This window comes from Triticum urartu, chromosome 1A, assembly GCF_056163025.1.
Source record: "Triticum urartu cultivar PI428250 chromosome 1A, HENAU_Tu73, whole genome shotgun sequence".
Taxonomy (NCBI): Eukaryota; Viridiplantae; Streptophyta; class Magnoliopsida; order Poales; family Poaceae; genus Triticum; species Triticum urartu.
In genome coordinates this window covers 529,191,926-529,219,863 of record NC_141873.1, presented here as the reverse complement: position 1 = coordinate 529,219,863, position 27,938 = coordinate 529,191,926, and the positions used below count along the sequence as shown (strand labels likewise).

Genomic DNA, 27,938 nt, shown 5'->3' with positions numbered 1-27,938 from the left:
CTATTTCTCAGTTCTGAAGATATGCAAGAGGCAAAGAAATCTATGAAAGAAAAGGGTATTAAAGCTGAAGATTTTAAGAATTTACCGCTTGTTGAAGAAACATATGATCTTAATCCATTACCTATTGAAGAAACTCATGGTTTTGATAACCTGACACAGGTAGTGAAGGTAAATTCTCTCTATAGATATGATAAAGCTGAAATCTCATTTACTAAGTTTGCTAGCCCATGCTTAGATGAGTTTGATAAATTTATGGCTAAGCAAGAAGATTTTAATGCTTATTTTGGTAGACAATTCAAATACAATTCAAATATGCTTGAACACTTGGGTGATTATATGGCTAATGTTAAAAGTGAACTAAAACTTATTAGTAAACATGCTTCTATGGTTACCACTCAAGTAGAACAAGTACTTAAAGCTCAAAATGATTTTCTCAATGAATTGAATAGTAAGAATAATGATAATGCTATTAGAGTTATGACTAGAGGTGGTAAAATGACTCAGGAACCTCTGTATCCTGAAGGTCACCCTAAGAGAATTGAGCAAGATTCTCAGAGAAATAATATAGATGCACCTAGTCCTTCTAAAAGGAGGAAAAAGAAAAATGATAGGACTTTATATGCTTCTAGTAAACCTATTACTGAAACACCTAAGAATCCAAATGATATTTCTATCTCTGATGCTGAAACACAATCTGGTAATGAACCTGAAACTAGTGATAATGTTAATGATAATGTTGATGATGATGCTCAACCTAGCAATGATAATGATGTAGAAATTGAACCTGTTGTTGATCTTGATAACCCACAATCAAAGAATCAACGTTATGATAAGAAAGACTTTGTTGCTAGGAAACACGGTAAGGAAAGAGAGCCTTGGGTTCAGAAACCCATGCATTTTCCTCCAATACCATCCAAGAAAAAGGATGATGAGGATTTTGAGCGCTTTGCTGAAATGATTAGACCTATCTTTCTGCGTATGCGATTAACTGATATGCTTAAAATGAATCCTTATGCTAAGTACATGAAAGATATTGTTACTAATAAAAGAAAGATACCGGAAGCTGAAATTTCCACCATGCTTGCTAATTATACTTTTAAGGGTGGAATACCAAAGAAACTTGGAGATCCAGGAGTACCCACTATACCATGCTCCATTAAAAGAAACTATGTTAAAACTGCTTTATGTGATCTTGGAGCCGGTGTTAGTGTTATGCCTCTCTCTTTATATCGTAGACTTGATTTGAATAAGTTGACACCTACTAAAATATCTTTGCAAATGGCTGATAAATCAACTGCTATACCTGTCGGTATTTGTGAGGATGTGCCTGTTGTAGTTGCAAACGTTACTATTTTAACGGACTTTGTTATTCTTGATATTCCCGAGGACGATAGTATGTCCATTATTCTTGGAAGACCCTTTTTGAATACTGCAGGGGCTGTTATTGATTGCACTAAAGGCAATGTCACTTTTCATGTTAATGGTAATGAGCATACGATACACTTTTCGAGGAAACAACCTCAAGTTCATAGTATCAACTCTATTGGAAAAATTCCATCGATTATATTTGGAGGTTTTGAATTTCCTCTTCCTACTGTCAAGAAGAAATATGATATTCTTATTATTGGGGATGTGCATATCCCCGTTGAGGTAACATAGTGTTATTCGAAATTTCTCTGGTTCCATGTTATTCGAAATGAGTTCGTTAACAAGACCTGATCAACCTCGTTAGTGGATTCCTTTTGATGAGCATGAGATGGATGAAACTAGAAGGCACAACCTTCTGTACCCTCCTCATACTTTTTGTTATTTATAATAAATAAAATAAATTAGTATTTTTCTGTCTGTTATCTGAATTATCCGTGCAATATAAAAATACCCCGAAAATAAAAGTTCTCCAAATGCCCTGAAATTTAAATAGGATTTTTTTCTAGAATATTTGAGAATATTTGGCACTAAGAACACAGCAGGAGGAGCTGGCACCTGGCCACGAGGGTCAGGGGCGCGCCCTACCCCCTGGGCGCGCCCCCTGCCTCGTGGGCCCACGGTGGCCCTCCTCCACTCATTCTTTCACCCACACACTCCTTCTTCCTCCCACAAACACGAATATCCAGCTCAAACCCGAGTCCAAGCTCATTTTGCTACCATTTTCGATCTCCTTGCTCAAAGCACCTCTCACAAAACTGCTTGGGGAGATTGTTCCTTGGTATGTGACTCCTCCATTGGTTCAATTAGTTTTTGTTCTAGTGCTTTATTCATTGCAAATTTCTGCTGCCTAGGTGACCATGTTCTTGAGCTTGCATGTCAAATCTATATGGTTCCAAATAGTTTTGATGCATGATATAGGCTCTAGGCACTTGTAGGAGTAGTTGCTATCAATATTATTGAGTTTGGTTCACTTTTATTTTGAAGTTACTAAAAATTTCAGAGTTTTTTTAGAGGAAGAAATATGCTTAGGAAATGTTCCAAGGTGGTTCTTCAAGGGAGCAAGGACCCAGGCTTGCAATGTGTGATGCTGATGAAGAGCCACCAAGAGACGCTCCAGTGCGTCCTTGCGAATGGCCTTCGAAAAACTTTATGGATCAAGCAGGAATTAAGAAAGAATTTAACACATATTTGCGTAACGCGGATCTTGTGAGCTTCGAGGAAGAGAAGTGCAGCCAGTATCACTATCTCACTAGTTCCTTTATGAGGAGGTTTGAATTTTCATCTTCACGTAATTCTCCAACTGTCCTGTTTGATCTTTATGAAAATTCTTATACTATGGACTTAGAGGATTTTACCACTGCTTGCAAACTTCCACAATGGGGTAGTATCAGGAAACCTCGCAAATCTGAATTTAGAGATTTTCTTGCTAGTATAACTGTGGGGGAATCCAGAGATATAACACAAGCTACCATAGGGAGCATTCATTTTCCTGCTATACATTATTTTGCTCTCTTCATAGGTAGATGCATAAATGGTAAAGATGAAGCATGTCATATGTGTGTTCCTGACCTCAGTATTCTTAGGAGTGCTGTGTTAGGAGACAAATCCTATAATTTGGGAGCCATTGTTGCACGTAGGTTGCATCTTAATAGATTTAATGGAGATTTCTTTGGTGGAATTTATACAACCCGCTTAGCTGATTTTCTTAGTGTAACCATACGCGAGGATGATATTGAATTGCCTCCCGCTTACCTAGATTTTAATGCTATGGTTCACCACCGGTTTGTTGAGAGGAGTGAATCACCTCTCCAGTATCGACTAATCTTTGACAGACGGCGTGCTGTCCGTATTACTCTCCCTGCTCCTGCCTTCTTTGATTATCAGGCAAAAGGAAGATATGTTATTACCAGAGAGGAGGCAAATGAGTACGAGAGGAGGGCTGAGGCTGCTCGTCGCCACGCTGCATCTCAGGAGGCGATAGCCGCTGCATCTCAGTACAACCCCAACTTTTACTATGGATATCCACCAGGCCAGCCGTGTCCATAGACCAACTTAGGCCAAAAGCCTAAGCTTGGGGGAGTACGTATTTCCCACCGACATTACATTCATGTTCACACACTCATTGCTAGATGTCGATGCTCCTACTTTTTCATTGTATCATCCATGCTAGTTTATTTTTCTTTTTATGCTTTCTTCTTGTGTGTTTAATAAACCTTAAGAAAAACCAAAAAAAATTAGTTGTAGCTTTTAGCTAGTTTTAATTTTCATGCTTGTAGTAGTAATTAATAAGAAAACCCAAAAAGATTTCTTGTTCTTCTTTTGCTTGTTGGGAGCTTTCCCGTGTAAATAGTTTTATTTCTTTTCTTTTCTTTGGGGGCGATAGGAGAAGACCATAATTAAATTGTTGAAGTAGCTCTTATATGCATTATTGTTGATCTGACAAAAGAGCCCATATTGCCTTGTCTTCTCATGTTTATTGAATGCTTGCAGATTCCAGCTTAGTCCAATGCACGCGCACTATTATTATTATTCACATCGTTCGGTCGTGCAAGTGAAAGGCAATTATGACGATATATGATGGACAGACTGAGATGAGAAAGGCTGGTATGAACTCGACCTCTTTTGTTTTTGTAAATATGATTAGTTCATCATTCCTGATTCAGCCTATTATGAATAAACATGATTGCAATGACAACTAGAGATCATAGTTTCTTGTGCCATGCTTGATTAGCTGGGAGCTTATAATGGTTTACCTTGCGTGCCAACATGTTGTCAAAATGGTTGTGATGTGGTATGATAGGGTGGTATCCTCCTCTGAATGATTTAAGTGACTTGACTTGGCGCATGTTCATGCATGTGGTTGAAACAAAATCAACATAGCCTTCACGATATTTATGTTCATGGTGGATTATATCCTACTCATGCTTGCATTCGGTGTTGATTAATTTTAATGCATGTTCATGACTGTTGTCACTCTCTAGCCGGTCGCTTCCCAGTCTTTTGCTAGCCTTCACCTGTACTAAGCGGGAATACCGCTTGTGCATCCAAACTCCTTAAACCCCAAAGTTATTCCACATGAGTCCACTATACCTACCTATATACGGTATCTACCTGCCATTCCAAGTAAATTTGTATGTGCCAAACTCTAAACCTTCAAATAAATATCCTGTTTTGTATGCTCTTATAGCTCATATATCAACTAGGGATGTCTGTATCTTCCATGTTAGGCGGGTTATTCTCAAGAGGAGTGGACTCCGCTCCTCACTCACAAGATAAATGGCTGGTCACCGGGATGCCCAGTCCCATGCTTTATGCAAACTAAATCAAAATAATTGCAAACAAAACTCCCCCTGGGACTCTTGTTAGTTGGAGGCACTCGTTGTTTCGAGCAAGCCATGGATTGATGCTTGTTGGTGGAAGGGGGAGTATAAACTTTACCATTCTATTTAGGAACCGCCTATAATGTGTGTAGCATGGAAGATATCGCCATCTCTTGGTTGTTATGTTGACAATGAAAGTATACCGCTCAAAATATTATTCACCGCTATTTCAAAACCGAGCTCTGACACCTCTAAAAATCCCTACTTCCCTCTGAGAAGGGCCTATCTATTTACTTTTATGTTGAGTCATCATCCTCTTATTAAAAAGCACCAGTTGGAGAGCACCGCTGTCATTTGCATTCATTATTGTTAATTTACATTGAGTATGACTTGACTGGATCTCTTTTACCATGAATTACAATGTCTAGTCAGTCCTTGGTCTTTAAAGGTGATTTGCATTTATGTTTTGCGGTCTCAGAAAGGGCTAGCAAGATACCACCTTGTTATATCATATTATGATTGTTTTGAGAAAGTGTTGTCATCCGGGATTTATTATTATGGCTCGCTAGTTGATTATGCTATTGATATGAGTAAACTTGAGACCTAAGCGTTATTGCGAATGTGGTTAGTTATAATCTTTGCTGAAAACTTGAATCCTGGCTTTACATATTTACAACAACAAGAGCAAACAGAGTTTGTAGAAGTTTTTCTTTATCACTTTCAGTTTATCAACTGAATTGCTTGAGGACAGGCAAAGGTTTAAGCTTGGGGGAGTTGATACGTCTCCGTCGTATCTACTTTTCCAAACACTTTTGCCCTTATTTTGGACTCTAACTTGCATGATTTGAATGGAACTAACCCGGACTGACGCTGTTTTCAGCAGAATTACCATGGTGTTATTTATGTGCAGAAACAAACATTCTCGGAATGACCTGAAACTTCACGGAGCAACTTTTCAGAAAATATGAAAAATACCTACAAAAGATCAAGGCCAGGGGGCCCACCACCTCTCCACAAGGGTGGGGGCGCGCCCCCCTACCTCGTGGGCCCCCTGTTGCCTCTCCGACTCCAACTCCAACTCCATATATTGTGTTTCAGGGAGAAAAAAATCAGAGAGAAGAAATCATCGCGTTTTACGATACGGAGCCGCCGCCAAGCCCTAAAACCTCTCGGGAGGGCTGATCTGGAGTCCGTTCGGGGCTCCGGAGAGGGGAATCCGTCGCCATCGTCATCATCAACCATCCTCCATCACCAATTTCATGATGCTCACCGCCGTGCATGAGTAATTCCATCGTAGGCTTGCTGGACGGTGATGGGTTGGATGGGATCTATCATGTAATCGAGTTAGTTTTGTTAGGGTTTGATCCCTAGTATCCACTATGTTCTGAGATTGATGTTGCTATGACTTTGCTATGCTTGAAGCTTGTCACTAGGGCCCGAGTGCCATGATTTCAGATCTGAACCTATTATGTTTTCATCAATATATGAGTGTTCTTGATCCTATCTTGCAAGTCTATAGTCACCTATTATGTGTTATGATCCGTTAACCCCGAAGTGACAATAATCGGGATACTTACCAGTGATGACCATAGTTTGAGGAGTTCATGTATTCACTATGTGTTAATGCTTTGTTCCGATACTCTATTAAAAGGAGGCCTTAATATCCCTTAGTTTCCGTAAGGACCACGCTGCCACGGGAGGGTAGGACAAAAGATGTCATGCAAGTTCTTTTCCATAAGCATGTATGACTATATTTGCAATACATGCCTACATTACATTGACGAATTGGAGCTAGTTCTGTGTCACCCTAGGTTATGACTGTTACATGATGAACCGCATCCGGCATAATTCTCCATCACCGATCCATTGCATACAAGCTTTCCATATATTGTTCTTCGCTTATTTACTTTCCCGTTGCTATTGATATCATCACTACAAAATACCAAAAACATTGCTTTTACTACCGTTACCTTTTGTTATCGTTACCACTATTATCATATTACTTTGCTACTAAATACTCTGCTGCAGATATTAAGTTTCCAGGTGTGGTTGAATTGACAACTCGGCTGCTAATACTTGAGAGTATTCTTTGGCTCCCCTTGTGTCGAATCAATAAATTTGGGTTGAATACTTTACCCTCGAAAACTGTTGCGATCCCCTATACTTGTGGGTTATCATCGCGCCATCCGAGAGCGGAGGGATAGACCCCGCCATGGAGGCCGCACTCTTAGTAGCGATAGAGCCAGATACTGACTACACCCCTTTCGAGAGCCGCGTCGCCGAACCACTGGATTTATCCCCGGCCACGGACTCCGAGCCGCCTACATCCGTGCCTATCGAACCCGACGGGGCGCCGATCATGGAGTTCACCTCCGCGGATATCTTTCAGCACTCACCTTTCAGAGATGTGCTAAATTCATTATGATCTCTCTCCCTGTCAGGAGAACCTTGGCCGAACTATGTCTGGCTAGAATGGGATGCGGACGACGAAGAAATTCACTGCCCACCCACCACCCACTTAGGAGCCACTGTTGACGACTTAACCGACATGCTCGACTTCGACTCCGAAGACATCGACGGTATGGACGACGATGCAGGAGACGAACAGGAACCACCGCCCACAGGGCACTGTACCGCCACTTCATCACATGACGTATACATGGTGGATACACCCAGAGAGGGCAATGGCAAAGAGACAACGGAGGATGCCCCCTCCAAGCAACCTAGGCACCGACGTCAGCGGCGCCACTCTAAGTCCCGCCATAGCAAAAACAGCGATAACAACGCAAGAGGAAATAACAGTCAAGTCGACTCTAGAAGAAACGACGACTGCACCACCCCGGTGGCAGAGCACGATCAGGATGCAAACTGCAAACATAGTACGGATCTGACGTCTGAACACGACGACGCCAACGATAAGCCTCATCAAACCCCGTCTGGGGAAGAAAACAGTCCGAACGAAGATGCACACATCATCCCGGAAACGCACTTGGAGCAAGAAAACCTCCGAAGAAGGCTTATGGCCACAGCGAGGAGCCTGAAGAAACAGAAGCAAAAGGCTTAGGGTCGCACAAGATACGCTCAACAGCAAGTGGAACAAAGTAACAAAGTATGGTGGAAGTTACCATAAAAATAGCTATCCAAAACGCAAGCTATTACCGGAATTCGACGATGAGGCCTTAGAGCCCATACAGCCGAAGAGTGATACAGCCAACCGGCCGGATCCACCACCTTGTGAACACGATAGAGTGGCTAACAAAGTCGCGCATAAGTCAACACACGATCTACGTGAGAACTTGCGTCAAAAACCCAGCGCGACCAGATCCATCTATGGATCTAGGAAGCGCGCTACGGTACAAAACCAACACCGAATACTACAACCGTCCGAACACCATGGCGCATCCCAATATAGGGGTGCCGCACACCCCTTATGTTTCACTGATGAGGCGCTGGATCACAAATTCCCAGAGGGATTCAAACCGGTGAACATAGAGGCGTACGACGGAACCACAGACCCTGGAGTATGGATAGAGGACTTCATCCTCCATATTCATATGGCTCGTGGAGACGATCTCCATGCCATTAAATACTTGCCCCTCAAGCTTAAAGGGCCAGCTCGGCACTGGCTGAAAAGCCTCCCCGAAAACTCAATTGGAAGTTGGGAGGAGCTCGAGGACGCTTTTCGGGCCAATTTTCAAGGGACTTATGTCTGACCTCCGGATGCAAACGATTTAAGTCATATAATCCAACAGTCCGGAGAGTCCGCCCGAAAGCTTTGGAACAGGTTCCTCACCAAGAAGAACCAAATCAAATCAAAATAATTGCAAACAAAACCCCCCCTGGGACTCTTGTTAGTTGGAGGCACTCGTTGTTTCGAGCAAGTCATGGATTGATGCTTGTTGGTGGAGGGGGAGTATAAACTTTACCATTATGTTTGGGAACCGCCTATAATGTGTGTAGCATGGAAGATATCGCCATCTCTTGGTTGTTATGTTGACAATGAAAGTATACCGCTCAAAATATTATTCATCTCTATTTCAAAACCGAGCTCTAGCACCTCTACAAATCCCTGCTTCCCTCTGCGAAGGGCCTATCTATTTACTTTTATGTTGAGTCATCATCCTCTTATTAAAAAGCGCCAGTTGGAGAGCACCGCTGTCATTTGCATTCATTATTGTTAGTTTACATTGAATATGACCTGACTGGATCTCTTTTACCATGAATTACAATGTCTAGTCAGTCCTTGATCTTTAAAGGTGCTCTGCATTTATGTTTTGCGGTCTCAGAAAGGGCTAGCGAGATACCATCTTGTTATATCATATTATGATTGTTTTGAGAAAGTGTTGTCATCCGAGATTTATTATTATTGCTCGCTAGTTGATTATGCCATTGATATGAGTAAACTTGAGACCTAAGCGTTATTGTGAATGTGGTTAGTCATAATCTTTGCTAAAAACTTGAATGTTGGCTTTACATATTTATAACAACAAGAGCAAACAGAGTTTGTAAAAGTTTTTCTTTATCACTTTTAGTTTATCAACTGAATTGCTTGAGGACAAGCAAAGGTTTAAGCTTGGGGGAGTTGATACGTCTCCGTCGTATCTACTTTTCCAAACACTTTTGCCCTTGTTTTGGACTCTAACTTGCATGATTTGAATGGAACTAACCCGAACTGACGCTGTTTTCAGTAGAATTACCATGGTGTTATTTATGTACAGAAACAAAAGTTTTCGGAATGACCTGAAACTTCACGGAACATCTATTCAGAAAATGTAAAAAATCCTTGCAAAAGATGAAGACCAGGGGGCCCACCACCTGTCCACGAGGATGGGGGGCGCGCCTGCCCCCCTAGAGCGCGCCCCCTACCTCGTGGGCCCCCTGGAACTCCTCCGACCTCAACCCCAACTCTATATATTTGGTTTCGGAGAGAGAAAAAATCAGAGAAAAGAATGTATCGTGTTTTACGATACGGAGCCGCCGCCAAGCCCTAAAACCTCTCGGGGGGCTGATCTGGAGCCCGTTCGGGGCTCCATAGAGGGGAATCTGTCGCCATCGTCATCATCAACCATCCTCCATCACCAATTTCATGATGCTCACCATCGTGCGTGATAATTCCATCGTAGGCTTGCTGGACGGTGATGGGTTGGATGGGATCTATCATGTAATCGAGTTAGTTTTGTTAGGGTTTGATCCCTAGTATCCACTATGTTCTGAGATTGATATTGCTATGACTTTGCTATGCTTAATGTTTGTCACTAGGGCCCGAGTGCCATGATTTCAGATCTGGACCTATTAGGTTTTCATCAATATATGAGAGTTTTTGATCCTATCTTGCAAGTCTATAGTCACCTATTATGTGTTATGATCCGTTAACCCCGAAGTGACAATAATCGGGATACTTACCGGTGATGACCGTAGTTTGAGGAGTTCATGTATTCACTATGTGCTAATGCTTTGTTCTGGTACTCTATTAAAATGAGGCCTTAATATCCCTTAGTTTCCGCTAGGACCCCGCTGCCACGGGAGGGTAGGACAAAAGATGTCATGCAAGTTCTTTTCCATAAGCACGTATGACTATATTCGGAATACATGCCTACATTACATTGATGAATTGGAGCTAGTTCTGTGTCACCCTATGTTATGATTGTTACATGATGAACCGAATCCGGCATAATTCTCCATCACTGATCCATTGCCTACGAGCTTTCCATATATTGTTCTTCGCTTATTTACTTTTCCGTTGCTATTGCTATCATCACTACAAAATACCAAAAACATTACTTTTGCTGTTGTTACCTTTTGCTACCGTTACCACTACTATCATATTATTTTGCTACTGAACACTTTGCTGCAGATACTAAGTTTTCAGGTGTAGTTGAATTGACAACTCAGCTGCTAATACTTGAGAATATTCTTTGGTTCCCCTTGTGTCGAATCAATAAATTTGGGCTGAATATTCTACCCTCGAAAACTGTTGCGATCACCTATACTTGTGGGTTATCAGCCCACATGTTAGCGACTCGTTAATTAATTCATTAATTAATTCGTTCCCGAGCGGCAAAAATAAGCTTCGGCTCATTCCCGCAACCCGCGGCGCACGTGCGTCGTGAAGAGGCGAGGCGGGCGGCAGAGGAGGAGGAGCGCGCGTGCACCACTCCTCTTCAAAGCTCCCAATGGCAAGTGGTAGAGCAGCCCTTATAAAGGGGTCTCAACTCTCCTCAACTAGCAAGGTGGGACTAAACTTCTCACCACCTGTCATCTCATACATGGGCCTCAAGATTAACTAGGGATTAGTGTCTTATATGGGCCTAAGCCCATCCATATTCCAACAATCAGTTCGTTCCATGGCATTTACTTGTATCCTTCATGGTGAACTCAAAGGATGTCATAAGGCCCAATCTTTCTGTGCGTGAAGGCATCGGTAGTTCCTACACTCTCCTCTCAAAATCTTGTTTGATGAGCTGCTTCAGAAGTATATGAAAAGATGTTGACATATTTCCAAACTATTTTGTTGCGGTCGATGTGTCTGGTGGTACGTTAATGCTCCAGATTTTGTCGACCCTTGGATCCACATCCACACTTGCAGGCAATCCACACAGACTGCGATGGAGCGAGCAGAAGCTGAGACAAACTTCTTGCATACCCGTTCGTCGATACCAAGTAAAAGTTTCAACACAGATCACGCCAGTTTGGCAAACAAGATCCCGACCACGATGCACTAGCAATATGTCACACCTGAGGATCAAATGATCTATAATTAAGTAGGTGACTCACACGCGTCGCTGATCCGATGGATTTCGTACTATTGTCTTGGACTTTGTCTTTGTACCACCGTCCCGGATGCTTCTTAGTTGTACTTGTATTTTCTTACTATCGTTTAATTGTTTTCTGCTGTTTTGGGGTCGAAATTAGCTTGCGGCATCATCAATGTCTACTGAGCTGCCTTGCTGTAATAGAAAACAAAGCTTGCATGAGGTGTCTTACATTGAATTCTTGGACTAATTGACCTCCTATTGGTCAGCCGATTGTAGATCATAGACCAACAATGGTGGAATCCCTGACTTTGAAAGACTCACTCGAATAATTAGCTGATAAACTTTGCACAATTTGACGCAAGTGGCGACAACCTAGGTGTTTTCAATGGACGATTTCATGGCATTCTTATCGTTTTTTGCATGCATGGTTCACCAATTCGGGTGTAACTGCCCGGTATACACATGACTTTCTCCTGCTGCACACACAACATTCATCAGTTCGTTCCCAACATGGCTTTGAGAACCATGGTTGTGTTGTACATGATCGTGACCTCTCATGTTCATCGCATAGGACGTGCTTGCCACCAGTGATCAGGTCACTCTAACCAACAGCAGAGGTGTACTGGAGCCATTGATGTTAGCACTCACATATCTGGTATATGTGTAAAGAGGACACGGAGACGCGGTGGACTAGTAGGCGCGACTCTACTCGTTGTACCAAAAATATTTCGGGTAGCCATTGTTTCAGTTTATGCACCGAGTGCTGGTAGTTGAATTGTATTTCCCAACGCCGCTCATTCCTAAAGCATAATCACTCCCAATTAGCAATTACAACAGAGTTTTCCCACTTAAAGATATGAAGTTGGACGAGCAGATGAACCAACCTATATTTGTATGTCTGACTATATGGTCATGACACCACTCACATCCTAGTATTTATAAAGAGGAATCAAATACAAATGTGACTAGTAGGTGCGACTTTACTCGTTGTTCCAAAATTATTTGCGTAGCCCTTAACTTAGTTTTTTTTTCATAGAGTGGTGTATGCATGGCTTATAAAAAAAAATAATGAATTCTTACAATCCTGTACAAGTTACCACACATGAAGTTGATATCAAGGACGTCTACACTAGTCTTTTTCTTTGGGGAAGGCCAACACTGGTGGCTTTATTGATATCAACTACTATTTACATTGAAACTTCAGAAAAACTAGGTGAATCCAATTGCACTTGCATTGATACACACTCGGAGGCACACGCCACAAAGGACTTGACCACCCCCTCTTAATCTCTCCCCTCGGTATCTTATTTGATATTTTGCTTTAGAAACATGTGAAAAAAATGTTGACATATTTTCAAGTTGTTTCGCAAAGATCATTCTATATGGTGGCATGTCAATGCCCCTGACTTTATCAACCCTAGATTCACATCTATATACAATCTAATCAGACTGCACGGGAGGGAGCAGAGTCCGTGGAAAACTACTCGCATACTTGTTCATTAATATCAAATAAAACTTGTAACACATACCACACGATTGCGCCGAACAAAATCATGGACCCAATGTATTGACTGATTTATCGTGCATGAGGATCAGGATGACATGTAATTAAGTAGAAGTAGGTAATATGTACAATTGGTCTGTACTTTGTCGTACCACCCTATATTTTACCTAGTTGCCCTTGCATTAGTTTTTACAGCTGTGCAATTGTTTATACTTATGACTGTTTGGAGTATCACTTAGCCTTCAACTTTAACAAAATGTGTCACTTTTTTTGCGAGAACAAAAAGTCTTATTGGGATGCCTTACTGTCCGAGGTGTCTTTCCACATATTCTTAAGACTAATTTACCTTCTCACAACGACTTTTTTGAAAAAATTCCAGCATTATTTTGCCCTCTTGCTATTGTATCATTGTTGTTGGTGATCATGTGGACGGTTTTCTGCACACCTAGTAATCTTCGTCGCAATTCCATTGTGACACCGACCACAGATGATGTGCGAAAAGTCTAAAGGCCATATACAATTTTGGGTGTGTCTAGGGCACATCTAGATGTGCTCTAGTTATTGTATATCTAAATGAGTGAATCAAATATAAAGAAAAAAAAAGAAAAAGAAAATATCCACACGAATCTCGACGTAAAATCAATGACATAGAATTTAGATGCGTGATATTTATGGCACATCTAGATGTGCTTTAGCAAAACTGTACAATTTTATCTTTCTAGCTGATATTTTAACTTCCCTTTCTTTGCTTATAATACTTTCATCTCCTCGTGAATTGCGCCCAGGCAAATTTTGGAAAATAGAAGTTTTTTCTTCTCTATATTTGAGAAGAAAAAAAGAAACAGTCAGTTTTTTTATTGAGAAAAGAAAGAAACAGTCAGGCGGAACTAGCGGATTGGATGGATGGGTTCGTCAGGCCCGTTAGTTCTGGGGCTACGGGCCGAGCAGATCACACCGAACGCAGCCACGACCGGCCATCCAACGGCACAAGTCGGCCCGGCGCCCCAGCCAAACCCTAACGCCCCAGAACCCCTCTATATAAGCAGCGGCGAAGATGCCCTTCTTCCCCACGCCGCCACCTCCCATCCATACCAGCAAACAGGTTCTTCTCCCGTCCTCACCCTCTGACCCATCATATCTCGATCTGCCTTCTTGTTTTGCAACCCGTTTTCGGTTTTGTTCTTCCCGTGTGGATCTTGCATCTGTCCCGAGGACGGTGACGATTGATATTTGGTCTCGTTCGTCGTAACTGGCAATCTCCTTGCCTTGCCGACCATCCTGCAATATCACCACCCATATTCCGAGTCCTCTTCTCGATTAGAATCGCCGTCCCCATGCAGCTGCTCTTCTTGTTTTATTTCTCGTTTCTTATCGCTGGCCGAGGATTAAATTAATTATGACAAGCATATGTCCGAAGTTTCTTCATGTGGAACGATCTAATCTTCTCTATGAGGCCAATGATGCTGCTCATCTATTTGTCCTTTTTGATGTTGATTTTGTGGGTTCGTGCTGCTGATGATGATTAGTGTGAACCTTTCTCAATGAATCACTAGTGATTACATAACCTACTGCCTTCCTTCTGAGGCATCACGATCCCTTGAATCCTTTTGTATTTTTTCTTGTCGCTTTTTTCTCTTGAAATTATTGGTTTGCGAAGGTCGAATGATGATCCCAAGTGCATAGTTCATATGATCAAATCGTGATTACTTGAACAAAAATAGTCTTTCGCTCCTATCTGATGACCTTGCAACCTTATCTTCTCCCCGAGAATTGCACAATCTGTGTGTTTGTTTGTTTGTTTGTTCGTTATATCTTTGTATCCTCATGTATGAATTTGTTGTAGAGGACAGTGAAGATTGATATTTGGTCTCGTTCGTCGTAACTGGCATTTATTTGCCTTGCCGACCATCCTGCTATATCACCACCCATATTCCGAGTCTTCTTTTTACACATTATCCATTGAAATCATTTAGACTTAATAATTTTGTATAGCAAAAGGTACATACGTTAGCAGATCTCTGTGTGAGGATGATGATTTCAAATTTGTCGCCCCAGTCTTAGGGTCTGCTTAGGTGGATCTGTGCTGATTGACATACTATTAAATCTGACTCAGCAAATGAAACTCAAATAGTTGGTTTGATTTTCTTGGGTGATGGCAGTGACGATTTGCAAATATTCAAGCTCAACAGACCAAATCACAGGTCTTCTCTCAGGAGTTGTTTTGTATGCCGATTATCCCGCTGAACCGAGCCATCTGATAGCCTTCATTTTTAATCTGCCGTTCATTGTTTGTCTGATGTGTCTGTTTCCTTTGGAGAGTGTAGTTGCAATGAGGATAACAAGCTCCCTCTTCTGAAAGCATTGACGACATTGCTGGCAGAATCGAACCAATTAAACATTGCCACTACTGAGCAACTATATCTTTCTTTGATCTTTTTGGCTGTTGTTTTGCTTTTCAATTTAGGTTATCTCTTTGGATTATGAGGAGGTATTGATGCATAATCCAACACTTGATCCGAGGGGTGGCATGAGCTGCCTGTGTGATGTCATCTTTGCAACTGAATCCATTAGAGATTAGTTTTTAATTATTTATGTTCTGCATGATTTCGTTGGTATCATGTGATGAAACCTTATTCAATCTTAGGACACCTTCTGACACAGTGCCTAATTTCCTGTGGATGAGAAGGCTTTTATATTCTGATGATACGCCATGTTTTCTTATGTATTTGCTTTTACGATTACACCACAGACCTGCAAAGTAGTTGAAGCCTATGATGATCAGCTTTATGTTGGAATTACCGTCTGATTCTGAATGACGATATTTTTGCGGCTTTCTGAGGCACAAAACCAATGGCGAGTGCTTTTATTTATTTCATTATAGTGTTAATTTTGATCAAACTTAAAATATCCCGGTGAAGATTCTTTGACCAGGAAGTGCCGTATGACACTGTAAACAACAGCTGTTCCTTACCACTGCAGGTGTCCTCCTTTGGCTATAACCTTTGTGGTTTGGGCAGGGCTGGAATGTCCATTTGCACCTGGTTTGGTTCTGCTGTGTGCATGATTTTAAATGGGTCTCTGAGGGGTTCTCTGTTTGATCTTTTTTTTGTGTGTTAATTGTAACCTGAGTCTGTATTTTGGTTGGTCACTCTAGAGCTCGTTATTGTGGTTAAATTATTTTTCCAGTGGCTTTTAAGCTGTCAATATGATTTGGTTAGTTTGGGAATATGGCGATGATGATAAATATAAGGCTTGTTTCTCAAAACATTCGCAGATGCCGCCTAAGAGCTTTCGCCCAGCCAGGCTTGAGAGCTAATGCTGCTAATTCCTTCCTTGGATGTCTGAGCCTTATTAACAATGTCCCTGTGCTTTGTTTTCTTTTATTTGATTTTTTTCTATGTGGGAGCACTGTTTGAATGTTTTAGCTGATGTTCTTGCATCCTGAGTTTACAATGCTCCTGAGATTATTCAGGTGGCGCTTAGAGCACAAATCCGTACAGATGGATGTTGGGTTACGCTCGCCCCCATATTCTAAGCTCCTCTCTTATTTTTTGGAATTGATCCTTTTTTGGTGCAGTGATTATAGAACATTCCTCGTACTGATGGGAAAATCCCTATGAACGACATCTATACACCCATAGAATCTGAGCACCAATGGACAGTATTTCTTTTGGTGTCAATGTGTATTATTATGTTGTTTTACTCTTTGTTTTCCTTTCTATGACTCCCATATTATGTGAGAGGTAATGCTTTTACCCAGCTGTGCCCTGTTCATTATCTATATAATGTTCGGAGACCGTGGCAATAGATGAGCAATCTAGACTCCACCGGAAGTGAGGGGCCTTGCTCTGTGTTTGAAGCATTGAAACAGTACCTGGTGAATTGTACATGTTATTTATCTGAATTCAACTCTTTGGTTTCTACAGATGTACATGTTGAAACAGAGATTTATTAATGAGATTAATTGCTGGTGATTGATCTATGGTCATGAATTTCTCATGTAAATTCTTCTTTCATAATTGGTATTGAAGGGCGAAGCCTTCACTCTTTTTCTTTGAATATAGCATAATATGACTGCGAAAGATGATGGTGTATTCTGAGGATCAGTCCGTTTTTTATTGAATTCGCTGATAGATCTGGATGATTCAAAGAATGATTCTTCCCTGGGTATTTCCCCAGTACCATTATTTAAATTGGAGGTTTTCAATTCCATTTTTGAGATTTAGGTGAGGGTTTAAGACAAGTTATTGAAATTTGCTGCAGCCTTAATAAACAGAAGGTTTAAACAGCAGCCTGAATGACGATCAAACTGATTAACTATCATTCTGAACCCTGAATGTCCTGAACCTACCCGCCTGACAAATTGCTACTATGATCGGACTACCTGCAATCCATTGGACTTACTAATGATCGGACTATCTGCATCAAAACCGGACGTGATTACAAGCTCGCCCAGTACACTGTAGCCTCATGGTAACACAGCCCTGATCAGTGGCAAAATTGAAAGGTGGTTCCAGCCAGGAAACATAGATATGCTTTCAGCATAAAACACATGATTCCAACAAAAAATTGAAATGATTCTAGCAAAATTGGATGTGGTTCCAGCAGAAAATATGTTCTTCCTAGCAGTTCCAACAAAAAAAAACATGGTTTCAACAAAATTAATTTGGTTCTAGAAAAAAAAGAAAAAAGTACTCCCAAAGAATTCCAGCAAAAAATTCATGGAATAGTTTTGCTCTTTTCGCTGTTGGACGCAATAGTTTCCGCCGCAGGTCGGCTGCTCCACTGCCTTGCATCAACGGGTGCATCTCGCCGCGCGCCATGAGGGCATGTCATTGCCGGTGGTGTTGCTTAGAAGGGGTGCTGGGGCAGGCCATGGCCGACCGGCACCGCCTTGCTGGTGGTAGCAGATCTCGTCGGGGAGACAGGGGTGAAGTGCAAGCCGTTGGCGGAGCCGACCTGCGAACGTTTTCCAAATTATATTGCGAAAACCACCTGCAAAAAACAGAGCAACATTATCAGTCCACCATAACGGGCGGCTGGTGGGTTTTTCTCGTTTCACCTTTTCTCCTGCAAGAGACGACTCAACTACTTAATTCATCACTCTTTTTGATCATGCAAAACATGAACTATTTTGGCATGTACAATGATGCTATCTTACAGCATCTCCAGCCGTTGGCCCTCCAGGAGGCTTAAAAATTGTCGCCTGGGGCCAAGTCGGTTCTAGGGGTGATTGGGTTTCCAGCCATCGGCCTTAGGCATCGATATTTGCCCCTTCTTTTTATGCAAATGTGCCTGTCTTTTCGATATTTGCCCATTTTTTTATGCAAATGTGCTTGTCTTTTGGCCCACAATTGTCTCGATATCGACGCAAATCAGCCCATATTCGCCATGGTTTGGCGCAAATTCAATAAAGGTAATTTTTTATCACATAGTTCATCACAAATAATATAGTTCAATACAAATTATAGTTCAACAAATAAAAACTCATATTTCATCACACGTTGAGCTAGGTGTTGCCTTTGAGCCTCCATATGTGCTCCATCAAATCCTGTTGCAGTTGTTGATGCACCTGTGAGTTTCAGATCTCCTGACGCATATTGAGGAAGGCAGTCCAGGTTTCCGGTAACTGGTGATCAACTTGCGCAAGAGGACACTGGCTCTTCTTGCTCGCTCTCAATGATCATGTACAAAATAACACAGTGATACGCCTTCAACGTATATATAATTTATGATTGTTCTATGTTGTTATATTATCATTCTTGGATGTTTTATAATTGTTTTAGTCATTTTATATTATTTTTGAGACTAACCTATTGACATAGTGTAAGTGCCAGTTGATGTTTTTGCATGTTTTTTACATCACAGGAAATCAATGTCAAACGGAGTCCAAACACCGTGAAATTTTTTATGGATTTTTATGGATCAGAAGACCACCAATGGGCCAGAGCAGCCTGAGGGGGGCACAACCCACCAGGGTGCGCCTGCCCCGAGGGGGGCACAACCCATCAGGGTGCGCCTGGGGGCCCAGGTGCGCGCAGGTGGGTTGTGCCCACCTCGATGGCTTCCCGCACCCCTCTTTACCCTATAATTTCCCAAATATCCCGAAAACCCTCGGGGTTAACCTAGATCAGAAATTCCACCGCCGCAGGCCTCTGTACCACCGAAAATCAATCTAGACCCGTGTCGGCACCCTGCCGGAGGGGGGAATCATCTTCGGTGACCATCTTCGTCATCCCGGCGGCCACCACGATGAGGAGGGAGTAGTCCACCCTCGGGGCTGAGGGTTTGTACCAGTAGCTATGTGTTTAATCTCTCTCTCTCTCTCTCTCTCGTGTTCTTGAGATGACACGATCTTAATGTATCGCGGGCTTTGTTAATATAGTCGGATCATATGGTGTTTTTCCCTCTCTGTCTTGTTGTGATGAATTGAGTTTTTCCCTTTGAGATTTCGTTGTTATCGGATTGAATACTTTTATGGATTTGAGAACATTTGATATATGTCTTCAATTGAATACTCATGGTGACAATGGGGTATCGTATTGATCCACTTGATATATGTTTTGGCACTCAACTCGCGGATTCCCGCAGTGACATTGGGGTAATCTATGCATAGGGTTGATGCACGTTCTTGTCTTTGTTTCTCCGGTAGAAATCTTGGGGCACTCTTTGTAGTTCTTTGTGTTGGATTGAATATTATGAATCTGAATTTGCTTTGGTGTTATTTTTGTATGAACTCTTGGTTAGATCGATTGGAAAGAATAGTTTCGTGTTATTTTAGTACGAACTCTAGGATAGATTCATCGGGAAGAATAACTTTGAGGTGGTTTCGTACCCTACAAACAATTCCGTCTTATGTTCTCCGCTAGATAGGAGCTTTGGAGTGATTCTTCGTTGCACTTTGAGGGACGGTTATATGATCCAATTATATTAGCATTGTTGAGAGGTTGCACTAGCAAAAGTATGGACCCTATGCCTCATTTTCAAGCATTGCAATACCGCTTTTGTGCCCGTTTACTATTTGCTACCTTGCTGTTTTTATTTATTCAGATTATAAAAATATATTTCTACCATCAATATTACAGTTTTATCACCATCTCTTCGCCGAACTAGTGCACCGATACAATTTGCCATTGTATTAGGTGTGTTGGGGACACAAGAGATTTCTTGTATTTGGTTGTAGGGTTGTTCAAGAGAGACCATCTTCATCCTACACCTCCCACAGATTGGTAAACCTTAGGTCATCCACTTGAGGGAAAATTGCTATTGTCCTACAAAACTCTGCGCTTGGAGGCCCAACACGAGTCTACAAGAATAAAGTTGCGTAGTAGACATCAAGCTCTTTTCTGGCGCCGTTACCGGGGAGGTGAGTGCTTGAAGGTATATCTTTAGATCTTGCAATTGAATCTTTTAGTTTCTTGTTTTATCACTAGTTTGGTTTATAAAAGAAAACTACAAAAAAAAGGAATTGAGGTTGCATCATATTATTGACCATCTTTATAATATATTTTGTGAAAATGATGGAAAAGAAAATTGTGCTCAATTGATAGAAGATGAATTCAATAGAATGTTTGGTATAAATGATGAGCATGATTGCAATGTTGTTAGTATGGATTCTTTGAATATCCATGATGCTAATGATATGCAAAGCCATAAGCTTGGGGATGCTATATTTGATGAATATGATATTTTTAGTCCCCCAAGTTTTGATGAGAAAATTTATTATGATGATTGCATGCCTCCTATTTATGATGATTATATTGATGAAATTGGATTTGGAGAGGTCATGACTTTATTTAGTGATGAATCCACTATTTTGGATGAGGCTTCAATTGACTATGAGAACAAAGTTGCTATCTATGATGACTATGGTGATGACATGTATGCTATAAAAAATAATGATAACCATGAAAATTGTCATCATGATTTTAATTTTCAATCACATGATAGTTATTCTGTTGAGTTTGCTCCCACTACTATGAATGAGAATAAATTTGCTTATGTGGAGAGTAAGAAATTTTCTATGCTTATGCATCATGAAAAGAGTTCTTTATTTGATAGTTATATTGTTGAATTCATTCATGATGCTACTGAAAATTATTATGAGAGAGGAACATATGCTTCTAAATATTGCAATAATATCAAGTTTGCTCTGTATGTGTTGAAAATCTTGAAGTTATGCTTGTTTTGTCTTCCTATGCTAGTTGATTCTTGCTTCCATGAATTGTTTGCTCACAAAATCCCTATGCATAGGAAGTGGGTTAGGCTTAAATGTGCAAGCAATATTCTTCATGATGCTCGTTTTCATGTTTCAATCTGTATCTTTTATGCGAGCATCATTGAATTCATCATGCCAAGCTAAAAGGCATTAAAGAAAATCGCTTATTGGGAGACAACCCAACACTTTTACCTACTGTTTTTGTGTGTCCACATGATTAGACTACCGTAGTAATCATGTTTTATTGCTTTTCTTTCAATAAAGTGCCAAATAAGACCTTTGGGATGGCTTACGGTTATAGTTGATTTGATCTTGCTGAAAAACAGAAACTTTTGCGCTCAGGAAAACAATTCTCATTTTTAACAGAAGCATGATAAAATGCTGATTCTTTTTGCAGAAGATTAATAGAAAAATTAACAGGTTTTGCTATTTTTTCAGAATTTTTGGAGTAGTAGAAGTATGGTTGGAGTACAGATTACTACAAGCTATTCTGTTTTTGATAAATTCTGTTTTCAATGCATAGTTTGCTTGTTTTCTAATTCTCATGGCTTATATTGCTCAATATAAATTGTGGAAATGATATGCTACAGTAGGAATTGTGTGAGAACAATTATGAATCTTTTCTTTGACAGTACCAAAAGTGAAATGGTTTGCTCTTTATCATACTAACCTATCTCACAAAGTTCCGTTAAGTTTTGTGTGATTGAAGTTTTCAAGTTTTGGGTGAGATGTCGATATGAGGAGAATAAAGAGTGACAAGACCCTAAGATTGGGGTGCCCAAGGCACCCCAAGGTAATATTCAAGGAAGATCTAAGTAACTAAGCTTGGGGATGCCCCGGAAGGCATCATCTCTTTCGTCTCCAACATTATTGGTAACCTCACTTGGAGCTATATTTTCATTCGTCACATGATATGTGTTTTGCTTGGAGTGTCAATTTATTTTGTTAGGATTTGCTTTCTGTTATTTAGAATAATTTTTTGCCTCTTTTATTTCAATAAAAGTGGCAATGATAGCCTTTTCCATGCTTATTTTGCAAGTATACATGTTGCTGTTTGAAAACAGAAAGTTTACCGTTGTTGCGAACATTCCCTAGAAAAGTCAGAATGTGATAAAATGTTGAAACTTTTTGCAAAATAAGCTATGATAAATTTTATAGTGTGGTAAAATTTCATAATCTTTGGAGTTTAAGAAGTATTGATACTCTTGCATTTTTGACAGTCTGTACTGTTTTGGCAGATTGATGTTATGTTTGCATTGTTTGCTTGTTTAATGATTCTATTTGAGGATAGGAGTATTAAATATGCAGAGGAATTTAGTATGCAATGTTGAATAATAATTTTAGTGATTTTCTACAGTAGAGAATGATAAGGTTTTTGCATTGGTTTATACTAACTTATCTCACGAGTTATTGTTGAGTTTTGTGTGGATGAAGTTTTTAAGATTTAGGGAAATCGTGAAATAAAAGGAATTAAGGAGACAAAAAAGCTCAAGCCTGGGGATGCCCAAGGCATCCCAAGATAATATTTCAAAAAAGTCTCAAGCATCTAAGCTTGGGGATGCCCCAGTAGGCATCCCACCTTTCTTCACCAACAATTATCGGTTAGTATCGGTTGATCCTAAGTTTTTGCTTCTTCACATGATGTGTGCTATCCTTGGAATGTAATTTTATTTTGTTTTGCTTGCCGTTTTAATAAAGTACTTAGATCTAAAAGTTTTTAAATAAAATAGAATCCTCAAATAGTTGCCAGGGAGGCTAGGTAAGCGGCACACACATCCCGTCAACGAAGCTCTTTTCTATGGAATTGCTCTAGTGCTTCACTTATTTCTTTTTTAGCACGGTGTTGCTTCACTTAAATTAATTTGAGAGAAAGAAATGTTATGCTCATGATCTTCACTTATAGTTGTTTGAGCTTATCAAAAGCACCACATGAACATTAGTCGCAAAGTGATAGATATCTAAGAAGGATATAATAAAAACTTTCATGAAGATCATTGGACAAAATGAACTTGCTTCTTAGTAATAGTTTTGAGATATGATGATGTGATATGTGAGTCATCTTGATGAGTAATTATGCTTTAGTAAGAATATTGGTGTTAAGGTTTGTGATTCCCTATGCAAGCACGAAATTCAATAGTCATGCAATGAAATTATATCCTACTTGTTGTGCATTATTCAGTGTTAATTATGCTTAATGCTCGCTTATGAGATTATTCGTTTCTTGGTTGGTCGCTTCTCAATATTTTGCTAGCCTTCAATTTGCACTAAGTATGATCACTACTTGTGCATCCAAAATCCTTTAAACCAATTTTGCCACATGAGTCCACTATACCTACCTATACACGGTATTCTTTTGCCGTTCTAAGCAAATTTGTATGTGCCATCTCTAATATTCAAAATAAATTTCACTTTTTTGTGCTCGTACCGCTCGTGAGGCGGTGAGGGGTGGCTAATATTTTCCATGCTGGATGTGTTATTCTCACGATGAGTGTTTATTCACTTGTCATTGCACGAGAGTAAGGCAAAGGTATTAGGGATGCTCAGTCCTGAAATGAAAAGTGAATTTACTTTATGTTGTCAAATAATAAATTCCTTGAAAAGTGTTGATATGGAAGGCACCCGTGGATACAGTTAGCCATGGAAAGTGAAAGTATGGTGGAAAAAGGAATAAACTTTAATTTTTGTTTGGAAACCGCCTATTATATATCTAGCATGTATAGTGTTGGGAACTCTAAGCCGTTTTCGTTGGTGGGAAAAGTATGCCTCTCAAAATGTTTTTATCTCTCAATTTTCGGTTTGAGCTCTGGCACCTCTACAAATCCCTACTTCCCTCTGCGAAGGGCCTTTCTTTTACTTTATGCAATTTTTATTTTTGAATTTGAGTCTCCATATTCTCTTATAAAAGCACCAACTAGGAGGCAGTACGATCGTACTTGAGCATTGGGTGCAGTTAATATGCGAGTGTGTTTCATGAATGGATCAATAGTTGAGCATGATGGACTAGGGATAGCTTATTTTAGTGTTGATATTTCGAAAGACGTGGTTGCTTGTTGATATGCTTGAGTATTTAAGTTATCATGTCAAAACTAGACTATTGCTTTGAACAATATAAAAGTCCAAATGTCCATGCTATAAAGAAAAGAATATGAGATGACATGTTAGGTAGCATTCCACATCAAAAATTCTGTTATTATCATTTACCTACTCGAGGACGAGCAGGAATTAAGCTTGGGGATGCTGATACGTCTCCAACGTATCTATAATTTTTGATTGTTCCATGCTATTATATTATCATCCATGGATGTTTTATAATAATTTATAGTCATTTTATACCATTTTTTGGGACTAACCTATTGACATAGTGCCAAGTGTCAATTACTGTTTTCTTCATGTTTTTTTACATCACAAGAAATCAATATCAAACGGAGTCCAAACACCGCAAAAATTTTTGTGGATTTTTTATGGACGAGTAGACCACCAATGGGCCAAAGCAGCACCTCGGGGGTGCCCCGAGGGGGCGGGGGCACAACCAACCAGGGCGCGCCTGGGGGCCCAAGCGCGCCCAAGTGGGTTGTGCCCACCTCGGTGGCCTCCTACACCCCCTATTTACCCTATAAATTCCCAAATATTCCGAAAACCCTCGGGATTAACCTAGATCTGAAGTTCCACGGTCGCATGCCTCTGTAGCCACCGAAAACCAATCTAGAGCTGTTTCGGCACCCTGCCGGAGGGGGGAATCATCTCCGGTGGCCATCTTCATCATCCCGACGGCCACCACGATAAGGAGGGAGTAGTCCACCCTCGGGGCTAAGGGTTTGTACTAGTAGCTATGTGTTTAATCTCTCTCTCTCTCTCTCTCGTGTTCTTGAGATGACACGGTCTTGATGTATCACGGGCTTTGTTAATATTGCCGGATCATATGGTGTTTCCCCTCTCTATCTTGTTGTGATGAATTGAGTTTTTCCCTTTGAGATTTCGTTGTTATCAGATTGAATACTTTTATGGATTTGAGAACACTTGATATATGTCTTGCAATTAAATACTCGTGGTGACAATGGGGTATCGTATTGATCCACTTGATATATGTTTTGGCACTCAACTTGCGGATTCCCGCGGTGACATTGGGGTAATCTATGCATAGGGGTTGATGCATGTTCTTGTCTTTTTTTCTCCGATAGAAATCTTGGGGCACTCTTTGAAGTTCTTTGTGTTGGATTGAATATTATGAATCTGAATTTGCTTTGGTGTTATTTTAGTACGAACTCTTGGTTAGATATCGGAAAGAATAGCTTTGAGGTGGTTTCATACCCTACAAACAATTCTGTCTTATGTTCTCCGCTAGATAGGAACTTAGGAGTGATTCTTCGTTGCACTTTGAGGGACGGTTATATCATCCAATTATATTAGCATTGTTGAGAGGTTGCACTAGCAAAAGTACGGACCCTAGGCCTCATTTTCAAGCATTGCAATACCGCTTTTGTGCCCGTTTACTATTTGCAACCTTGCTGTATTTATTTATTCAGATTATAAAAATATATTTCTACCATCAATATTACACTTTTATCACCATCTTTTCGCCTAACTAATGCACCTATACAATTTGCCATTGTATTGGGTGTGTTGGGGACACAAGAGATTTCTTGTATTTGGTTGCAGGGTTGTTCGAGAGAGACCATCTTCATCCTACAGCTCCCACGGATTGATAAACCTTAGGTCATCCACTTGAGGGAAAATTGCTACTGTCCTACAAAACTCCGCGCTTGGAGGTCCAACACGAGTCTACAAGAATAAAGTTGCGTAGTAGACATCACACATCAAGTCATGATGTCCCACATTTGATCTTTCGACCAGGTTGAGCAGGGTACCGGACAATAGCAAATCAAGATTGGAGCACACCAAATGCCCGCTCGACATCCTTCCTGCAAGCCTCCTGAAACTTCGCAAAGTGAGAGTTCTTGTCTCCTATCACAGGGTTTGAGATAGTCTTCACAAATGTAGACCATCTCGGATAGATGCCATCAGCTAGGTAGTACCCCTTGCAGTAGTGCCGCCCATTGACCTCGAAGTTCACCGGAGGAGAATGACCTTCAAAAAGCTTGGCAAAGACAGGGGAGCACTGCAACACGTTGATGTCATTGTGAGTTCCTGGCATACCAAAGGAGGAGTGCCAAATCCAGAGGTCCTATGTGGCCACTGCCTCAAGTACCACATTGCAACCGCCTTTGTACATCCCCTGCTAAGAAAATGGACAGTTCTTCCATTTCCAATGCATGCAGTCGATGCTTCTAAGCATCCCAGGAAATCCTCTTGCCGCATTCTATGCTAGGATCCGAGCAGTGTCTTCAACATTGGGTGATTGCAAGTATTGCGGTCCAAACACTGCCACCACTGCCCTGCAAACGCCATGCGCCCATAGTCGCCGAGTGAATCACTGTTAGCTCCGTATGCAAGCATCCTCATTGCCGTCGTGCACTTCTGGATTGAGGTGAATCCAAGTTTGCTGGTGCAATCCTTCTTGCACTTGAAGTACCTGTCGAACTCCCGGATGGAATTCACAATCTTGAGGAAAAGCTTTCGGCTCATCTGATAACGGTCCCGAAATACTTTGTCGCCGTGCAATGGAGCATCGGCGAAGTAGTTAGAGTAGAGCATGCAATAGCCTTCCAGACAATGCCGGTTCTTTGCTTTCAGCCGCCCCGACGCGAAGCCGTCTGGCCGCGGCTTTTCATTGCTCACGAGCAGGCTGGCGGGGGCGGCGAGGACCATGAGATGTTCCTCGTCGTGGACGTCGGCATCGGCTTCCTCCTCCAGCAATGCCGCGAGCGCCTCCTCATCGTCTGAGTCCATCGCCGAGCAGACAAATCGCCGAACACCTAGCGGGTGCGGTGGGAGCAAAGCCACCGGTATACCGCCCTGCGCGGCCGGAGCGCCGGAAAAATTGCCCGGAAGGTAGTGGAAGGTTTCCGCGGCGAAACCTTCTATCTTTTCCGATGGGGGAATGGCCCATCTAGCGGTGTTGGGCGGTGGGCGGTGCCTGGATCGGCGGGGTGGTGGCTGATATGTCTCCAACGCATCTATAATTTTTTATTGTTCCATGCTATTATATTATCTATGGATGTTAATGGGCTTTATTTTACACTTTTATATTATTTTTGGGACTAACCTATTAACCCAAGGCCCAGTGCAAATTGCTGTTTTTTTGCCTATTTCAGCGTTTGGCAGAAAAGGAATATCAAACGGAGTCCAAACGGAATGAAACCTTCGGGAGCGTGATTTTTGGAACAAACGTGATCCAAAGGACTTGGAGTGGACGTCAAGAAACGAACGAGGTGTCCACAAGGCAGGGGGCGCGCCTACCCGCCTGGGCGCGCCCTTCCCCCTCTGGCCCCCTTGTGGCTCAACCGACCTACTTCTTCCTCCTATATATGTTTACATACCCCGAAAACATCCAGGAGCACCACGAAACCCTATTTCCACCGCCGCAACCTTCTGTACCCAAGAGATCCCATCTTGGGGCCTTTTCCGGGGCTCCGCCGGAGGGGGCATCGATCACGGAGGGCCTCTACATCAACTCCATGGCCCCTCCGATGATGTGTGAGTAGTTTACTTCAGACCTTCGGGTCCATAGTTATTAGCTAGATGGCTTCTTCTCTCTCTTTGGATCTCAATACAAAGTTCTCCTCGATCTTCTTGGAGATCTATTCGATGTAACT

At 41.3% G+C, this 27,938-nt stretch overlaps 13 non-coding genes across 13 annotated transcripts; all 13 read left to right on the top strand.

Moving 5' to 3' along the window:
- Window positions 1-14,218: 14,218 nt before the first annotated feature.
- Window positions 14,219-14,315, top strand: LOC125532348 (small nucleolar RNA Z43). The gene has a single exon (XR_007294034.1). It is a non-coding gene; the product is annotated as a small nucleolar RNA Z43 (small nucleolar RNA).
- Window positions 14,316-14,517: 202 nt separating this feature from the next.
- Window positions 14,518-14,594, top strand: LOC125532342 (small nucleolar RNA U83). The gene has a single exon (XR_007294028.1). It is a non-coding gene; the product is annotated as a small nucleolar RNA U83 (small nucleolar RNA).
- A 66-nt stretch (window positions 14,595-14,660) lies between these two features.
- LOC125532347 (small nucleolar RNA snR60/Z15/Z230/Z193/J17) lies at window positions 14,661-14,754 on the top strand. Its single transcript, XR_007294033.2, has one exon. It is a non-coding gene; the product is annotated as a small nucleolar RNA snR60/Z15/Z230/Z193/J17 (small nucleolar RNA).
- Window positions 14,755-14,851: 97 nt separating this feature from the next.
- On the top strand, window positions 14,852-14,947 carry LOC125532349 (small nucleolar RNA Z43). Its single transcript, XR_007294035.1, has one exon. It is a non-coding gene; the product is annotated as a small nucleolar RNA Z43 (small nucleolar RNA).
- Window positions 14,948-15,031: 84 nt separating this feature from the next.
- LOC125532344 (small nucleolar RNA U31b) lies at window positions 15,032-15,118 on the top strand. The gene has a single exon (XR_007294030.1). It is a non-coding gene; the product is annotated as a small nucleolar RNA U31b (small nucleolar RNA).
- A 40-nt stretch (window positions 15,119-15,158) lies between these two features.
- LOC125532340 (small nucleolar RNA Z107/R87) lies at window positions 15,159-15,262 on the top strand. The gene has a single exon (XR_007294026.1). It is a non-coding gene; the product is annotated as a small nucleolar RNA Z107/R87 (small nucleolar RNA).
- A 64-nt stretch (window positions 15,263-15,326) lies between these two features.
- Window positions 15,327-15,422, top strand: LOC125532346 (small nucleolar RNA R30/Z108). The gene has a single exon (XR_007294032.1). It is a non-coding gene; the product is annotated as a small nucleolar RNA R30/Z108 (small nucleolar RNA).
- Window positions 15,423-15,481: 59 nt separating this feature from the next.
- On the top strand, window positions 15,482-15,575 carry LOC125532345 (small nucleolar RNA snoR31). The gene has a single exon (XR_007294031.2). It is a non-coding gene; the product is annotated as a small nucleolar RNA snoR31 (small nucleolar RNA).
- Window positions 15,576-15,618: 43 nt separating this feature from the next.
- On the top strand, window positions 15,619-15,715 carry LOC125532338 (small nucleolar RNA snoR31/Z110/Z27). Its single transcript, XR_007294025.1, has one exon. It is a non-coding gene; the product is annotated as a small nucleolar RNA snoR31/Z110/Z27 (small nucleolar RNA).
- Window positions 15,716-15,772: 57 nt separating this feature from the next.
- Window positions 15,773-15,853, top strand: LOC125532341 (small nucleolar RNA snoR77Y). Its single transcript, XR_007294027.2, has one exon. It is a non-coding gene; the product is annotated as a small nucleolar RNA snoR77Y (small nucleolar RNA).
- Window positions 15,854-15,913: 60 nt separating this feature from the next.
- On the top strand, window positions 15,914-16,094 carry LOC125532337 (small nucleolar RNA Z112). Its single transcript, XR_007294024.1, has one exon. It is a non-coding gene; the product is annotated as a small nucleolar RNA Z112 (small nucleolar RNA).
- A 141-nt stretch (window positions 16,095-16,235) lies between these two features.
- Window positions 16,236-16,356, top strand: LOC125532336 (small nucleolar RNA SNORD14). Its single transcript, XR_007294023.1, has one exon. It is a non-coding gene; the product is annotated as a small nucleolar RNA SNORD14 (small nucleolar RNA).
- Window positions 16,357-16,574: 218 nt separating this feature from the next.
- On the top strand, window positions 16,575-16,661 carry LOC125532343 (small nucleolar RNA snoR8a). Its single transcript, XR_007294029.1, has one exon. It is a non-coding gene; the product is annotated as a small nucleolar RNA snoR8a (small nucleolar RNA).
- Window positions 16,662-27,938: the final 11,277 nt, after the last annotated feature.